Source organism: Triticum dicoccoides, chromosome 7B, assembly GCF_002162155.2.
Source record: "Triticum dicoccoides isolate Atlit2015 ecotype Zavitan chromosome 7B, WEW_v2.0, whole genome shotgun sequence".
Classification (NCBI taxonomy): Eukaryota; Viridiplantae; Streptophyta; class Magnoliopsida; order Poales; family Poaceae; genus Triticum; species Triticum dicoccoides.
The window spans coordinates 674,062,751-674,068,707 of record NC_041393.1 but is presented as its reverse complement, the minus strand read 5'-3'; the positions used below and the strand labels follow the sequence as shown (position 1 = coordinate 674,068,707).

Below are 5,957 nucleotides of genomic sequence, written 5' to 3'. Positions count from 1 at the left end.
CCCCCCCCCCCGCCGCCGTTGTTTTTTTTAGAAAAACCGTTTGGTTTTTCCGTTGGTTTTTCGTCGGTTTTTTAGATCCATTTTTTATTAGATCGGTTTTTTCGGTTTAGGTTAATTAGCGAGCATTCGCTCGTTCGTTTGTTTTAACGAACGCGTTCATCGTTTAGATCCAGATAACGAACGTTCGTTCGTTAATCTGTTCGCCGTTTTTCTTTTTCTCGGATTTATTCCGTGATTTTTCTGATCGCGATTTCTGATCCGATTTTTGTTTTAGTTTAAATTTTCGCTCGTTTATCGGAATCAGGCGATTCAAGCGCCTAGATTTTCGTCTCGAAACCCTCTTTCCGTTTAATCCACTCAAACAAGTTTTTACTACTGTAAAATTTGACTTAGGTTCAGATTAGTAAACGAAGCTTGTTTCTTTCGGCGTTTGATCTTCGTTGTTTTGTTCGATTTGATTCTTTTTGCCAACCGGAGTTCTTAAGTTGAACTTTCTGGTTAGATCTCTTATTTGAGTTTTTCCTGTGCATTAGATGAGTACTTATTGTATGCTTGTTTGCTTGTTTGATTGCGATAGAGTACCCGGATTGCGCCGCTTGCTACTTCGAATCCCTAGGTTTCACGGATCATTAGCAAGGCAAGTAACACTTTGATCATATCCCTTTCATACCCAGTTTTTATGCATTAGATCAATCCTCAAACAATTGCATGATTAGGATCTGATTAATATGTGGGTTTTGGGAAGTAGATGAGGTAGTACCTAGTACCTGTTTTATTATCAAACCCTTGGGAGTTACTTCTATGTTTGCTTATTATGCCATGCTATGCTAGCAGACGTGGATTGGATGAGTGAATATCCATGACAGATGTGAGATTGTTAACTAATGGTTTCTTTAAGGTGGCAACTTTAATACAGATCTGGGTGGATTGAGGTACCTGGGTATTCCAGGATTGCCTGTTTGTTTTTGGACCGCCACCCAGGATCAAAGGGGTCATAAGATTGTTCATGCTAGAAACTTCCCTGTCCAGTCACATGCTATTATGGGCTCTAACATAGTTGATTAAGTCGTGCGAACTCTTACAGTGGTAGACTAGCAGATGTAGGGGGTGTAGGTGGTACGGTCTACCCAATCGTAAGGTGCTAGCGCTTCTGAAAGACTATGTCTCAGTCATCCGTTTCTCAAACACCATGCAGTACGAGAAAACAAACGGAGGCGATCGAGTCTTGTGGGGAAAATTGCGCAACCTCTGCAGAGTGTACAAACTAATCATGATTAGCCGTGTCCCCGGTTATGGACGTTTTGAGTATCTAGTACTTGGATTTTCATGTGAATCTCATCATGTTACTTTAATTAATATTGTTGGGTTTTAATGATGATGCTTAATTGGGACTGATAATGCTGTCAACCATTCTCAATGTTTAATAACTACCATGATAGTTAAATAAAAATTTATTCCTTTGTAGTAGGGAAAAACTGGCTTTATGCAAAACTGTAACCATAGAGCTTTCCACCAGCCATATATGCATGTAGAATAGCCATATTATTTCATTACTCTCTATGTGTTACATTGCCAGCATATTCCATGTGCTGACCCGTTTTCGGGCTGCAACGTTCATGTTGCAGACTTTTCAGACGACGAGTAAGATGCCTTAGGATCGTGGTCCTATACTCAGTGATGCCGTTGGAGTTGATGGACTCACTTATTTTCCAAGCCTTCTATTGTTATAATTATTAGATGGCCTTAAGCCATATTTATTATTAAGCTCTCTTTTGAGCCATTCGATGTAATAAGTGTGTGATTGCCACTCTATTATAAATCCTTCAAGTAGTGTGTGTGTCAGCATTACTGATCTAGGGATGACACTTATGCACATATATCAGACTGTTTGAGGTCTGGTCGCTACAGGATACTTGTGGTGACATTGGAGTATCTGAGTGACATTAGGGTTTTGATTGATTTGTGTCTGAAGGTGTTATTTTACTACGAACTCTAGGACTGTTTGTGACACTTATAGGAATAGCCCAATGGATTGATCGGAAAGAATAACTTTGAGGTGGTTTCGTACCCTACAATAATCTCTTCGTTTGTTCTCCGCTATTAGTGACTTTGGAGTGACTCTTTGTTGCACGTTGAGGGATTGTTATATGATCTAATTATATTATCATTGTTGAGAAAACTTGCACTAGTGAAACTATGAACCGTAGGCCTTGTTTCGAAGCATTGCAATACCGTTTTCGCTCACTTTTGTTACTTGCTACTTGCTGTTTTTATTTTTTTAGATTACAAAAACCTATTTCTACCATCCATATTGCACTTGTATCACCATCTCTTCACCGAACTAGTGCACCTATACAATTTACCATTGTATTGGGTGTGTTGGGGACACAAGAGACTCTTTGTTATTTGGTTGCAGGGTTGTTTGAGAGAGACTATCTTCATCCTATGCCTCCCACGGATTGATAAACCTTAGGTCATCCACTTGAGGGAAATATGTTACTGTCCTACAAACCTCTGCACTTGGAGGTCCAACAATGTCTACAATAAGAAGGTTGTGTAGTAGACATCAGTCCGGACATATACTTTCTCCCGCAAATCAAAGACAAACATTGGGGGGGATTTGTGGGAGTCTGGGCCGGCCCATGCTCGTTTCTGACCGCCCTGGCCCACCCAAAACCCTCCTCCATCATGCGCGCTTCCCGCCTAGCACTAGCTGCTCGCATTCATGCCGCTGTAGAGCGCACCGCTCCACATTGAATACGGCCATGGGCGGACGCGACCTCTCACTGCCTCCGCCATTGAAGCGGCGCACCGGGCGATGGCATCGCCTGCCGCACGCCTCCTCGCCGCATTCAAACGCATTCATTAAACCCGCGTGGAAGCCGAGGAACCTACTCCGACCACATGTTCTTTCACGAGTAGGCTGACATTCCTCCCATCCACCCTCTATTTAAACAAGGCCAGGCGTAGGGAAAGAATCGCACCACTCCGCCGCTCCCCGTCTCCTCCTTCCACCATTTTCTCTACCCTTTCGATGGCATCCGACGAGCATGAAGAGCAGTTCTCTGGTATAAAAGTCGACTGGGTGGCCCGCTAAGCCCGCAGGATATGAGTGAGGCAGCTCGCTACTCCACCTACCTCACCTGGCCCAACAGAGGAAGTTGCCACTCCAAGCCGGTGTGTGGTTCAACACCTCCCCCGCTCCAAGCTAGCTCACGGAGGAGCAGGAAGTTCCTCCAGGATGACCCGACGGCAAGGGCATTTTCGCAGACATGGATGACACCGTGTCATACCGCGCCTCCCGTGTCTGCGACTGCGCCATCCGCCGTAACAAGCGTGTAGCCGCGCCCTGCCATTAGAGAAAGAAGCCAGCTGCGCGGAGATCGACAAGTCGGTGGATGGCGCGTTCGCGTCCACCGTGAACATCAAGAAAAAGTAGAACACGAGAGGTTGCCTCCGACAATGCTAGAAGCACCGGCGGTAGGCGAGGAGAATCTTATTCCATCTTCAAAGAGTTGCCATCGCCTCGCTTCTTTGAGCAGGACACAAACCCTAATAGAACGGAAAATGACATCCAAAAATGGAGCCCTCCTACCGGCTAGGGCAGGGATCCAACATGCCTCCATGGCCCCAAGGCCACATAAAACGAGGCAAACCGGCGGCGATGCCAGCAGGAGGCATGGGAAACCCTAAGGGCTGGGTTCCCTTGCATGGAGCAACGGGGTACGAGCAACCCAGGAGGAGGCTTTACATATGACTACACATCGTGTGCATCTTTGTCAATGCTAGACATGTTCGTCTTCTTTCATAACACATGCTCACCTTTTTTTATAGAACCTAGTTGCTACTTGTACGTATTATAGACCGATGAGCCAATCTAATAGTCTAGGCCGTATCCGAGGCAACATATCGATCAATGTAAACAGATCTTGTTTTTGAGTCAACTCGAAACAGACTAGGGAGGAATAGAGAAGCACTATAAGGGGCTGGAGTCCGTAGCATTACGAACTGTCACCATTGTTGATATGTCGCCTCGAACAGATCGGTCTATGCTCGGATGTCCTTGTGTGCTTGTGGAAACCGAGGATTATTGCAGTGTCAATTGTTTCTATGTGTGCGCCCTCTCAGAAAGGAGGTTGTGCCCCTTATATATATAAATAAAACTGGATGGGGCGCAGTGAATCGCAAGACCGCTGGCACTTGGACATTGAACCTTATGAATACCAAGACTAACCTAGGGAAAAGATGAGTTTAAATAAACTCATGAGCCCTCCATTGGAGCTCACAGGTCTAACAGTGGAGAAAACCCCAGCATGGACATGAGCATACTGGCTGTCGCTAGACCTTTTAGTGGAGGTGTCTAATCGATCGTTAGTAGGGGGATAGTGTATCTTGGAAAACTCACAAAAAATTGTAGCAACTCTCTTGTTTAGAGATTGAAGTGTTTGAAAATATTTGGATATATCTTCAAACATGATATTTGAGAGTAGGAGATTAAATTGAAGAAATCATTGTTAACAATGACAAAAGCAACATGTGGGCATGGATCAAAACAAGGGATATTTACTTTGACAGTCTAAACTTTGTGATGTATCTTGAGTGCAAAGTGTAACGACTCTCATGTTTAATGATGATAGAGGTGTTCGGAAGTATTGTTTGAGTACATCCTAACTTTGTGTGGGTTTTTGGTGAGGGGTGTTATTATCGGTTAGTGTATTTCACCTAATTTTTTAACACAAGCATCCTAGTCAATGTCTCCTCTAGATTAGATAAAGTTACATCAATATCATGTTGAAGTTAAACTATCTTGTTGACTTGAAAAATGACATTATTTTGATGTATGTTGAATCAAACCTCACACAAAACGGTGGAGAATGGTCGAATTGTTGAGATATGTGAATAATTATTCCAACTATATTTGAAAATCAAGCAAATAATGTGGAAAGAAGATAAGTAAAAAAAACAAATGGCAAAAACCAAATGTGACGATGGAAAGAAAAGCTGGCGGTCTAATGTGATGTATCTTCAGTCCAAACAATAACTGACCCTCTTGTTTAAGTGTTTGATTGAAAAGCATTAGCTGGCTAATAATGCTCATACAAGATATGTTGAAAAGTGAAGTAAATAATGGGAAAACCTACCTTTATTTAGTCGTAACAAATGACAAGATAATGTCTCAAAAAAATGACAAGATAAGGGAGGCAGAAAAATTGTTGCGGTGAGCGTGGATCGAACACGCGACCTTCAGATCTTCAGTCTGACGCTCTCCCAACTGAGCTATCCCCGCTTGTTGAATTCTTTTCTAGGTTTTCTTATTTAGATATAGTACACGCACTTCATATTTTACTTACCACTAGCAGTAGCTCTTCAAATTTTGTTGCTCATGCAGGCCCCAGAATCTCCACGTAGCAGCGACCAGTCAATGTACACATCCCTTGGAACCTTACCGTAGACTTCTCGACATATATATTTATTTGTACGTACTTGACAATGTCCTTTTTGACATGGAAGAAGGAAATTGTAAGAATACAGGCAGTTTAGGCAGTAGCCGCGGTACTACATACTCCTACGGAATGGTCCCGTTGCCTCATTAGCAAATTGTTTAATTAAGCTCCAAAATTTCTTTTGGAGGAAATTAGAGGCTTTGCAGCATTAACCACCAAGAACTAAACCGAGAATGACGCGTTCCAACTCACTCTCGCCCCTCTTTGTGCCGTATATCAGTACTCAGAGCCGTCGCCGGCGCCATGATTCCGGCGAGCAAACTTTTTGACACGGGCGCCATGATTCCGGCGAAAAAAAATTATATGAGACCAGGTCTCATATAAAGCAGGTGAGACCCGCCTTAATGGATGACACGTGGCATTCACAAATCACAAAGCATCTAATCTCTCCTCCCTGATTTCAGGTGGGGGTGGGGTAGATGCTTTGTGATTTGTGAATGTCACATGTCATTC

The 5,957-nt window shown here is 43.3% G+C and overlaps 1 non-coding gene across 1 annotated transcript; it reads right to left on the bottom strand.

Annotated features, from left to right (window-relative positions):
• Positions 1-5,214: 5,214 nt before the first annotated feature.
• Positions 5,215-5,287, bottom strand: TRNAF-GAA. The gene has a single exon. It is a non-coding gene; the product is annotated as a tRNA-Phe (tRNA).
• Positions 5,288-5,957: the final 670 nt, after the last annotated feature.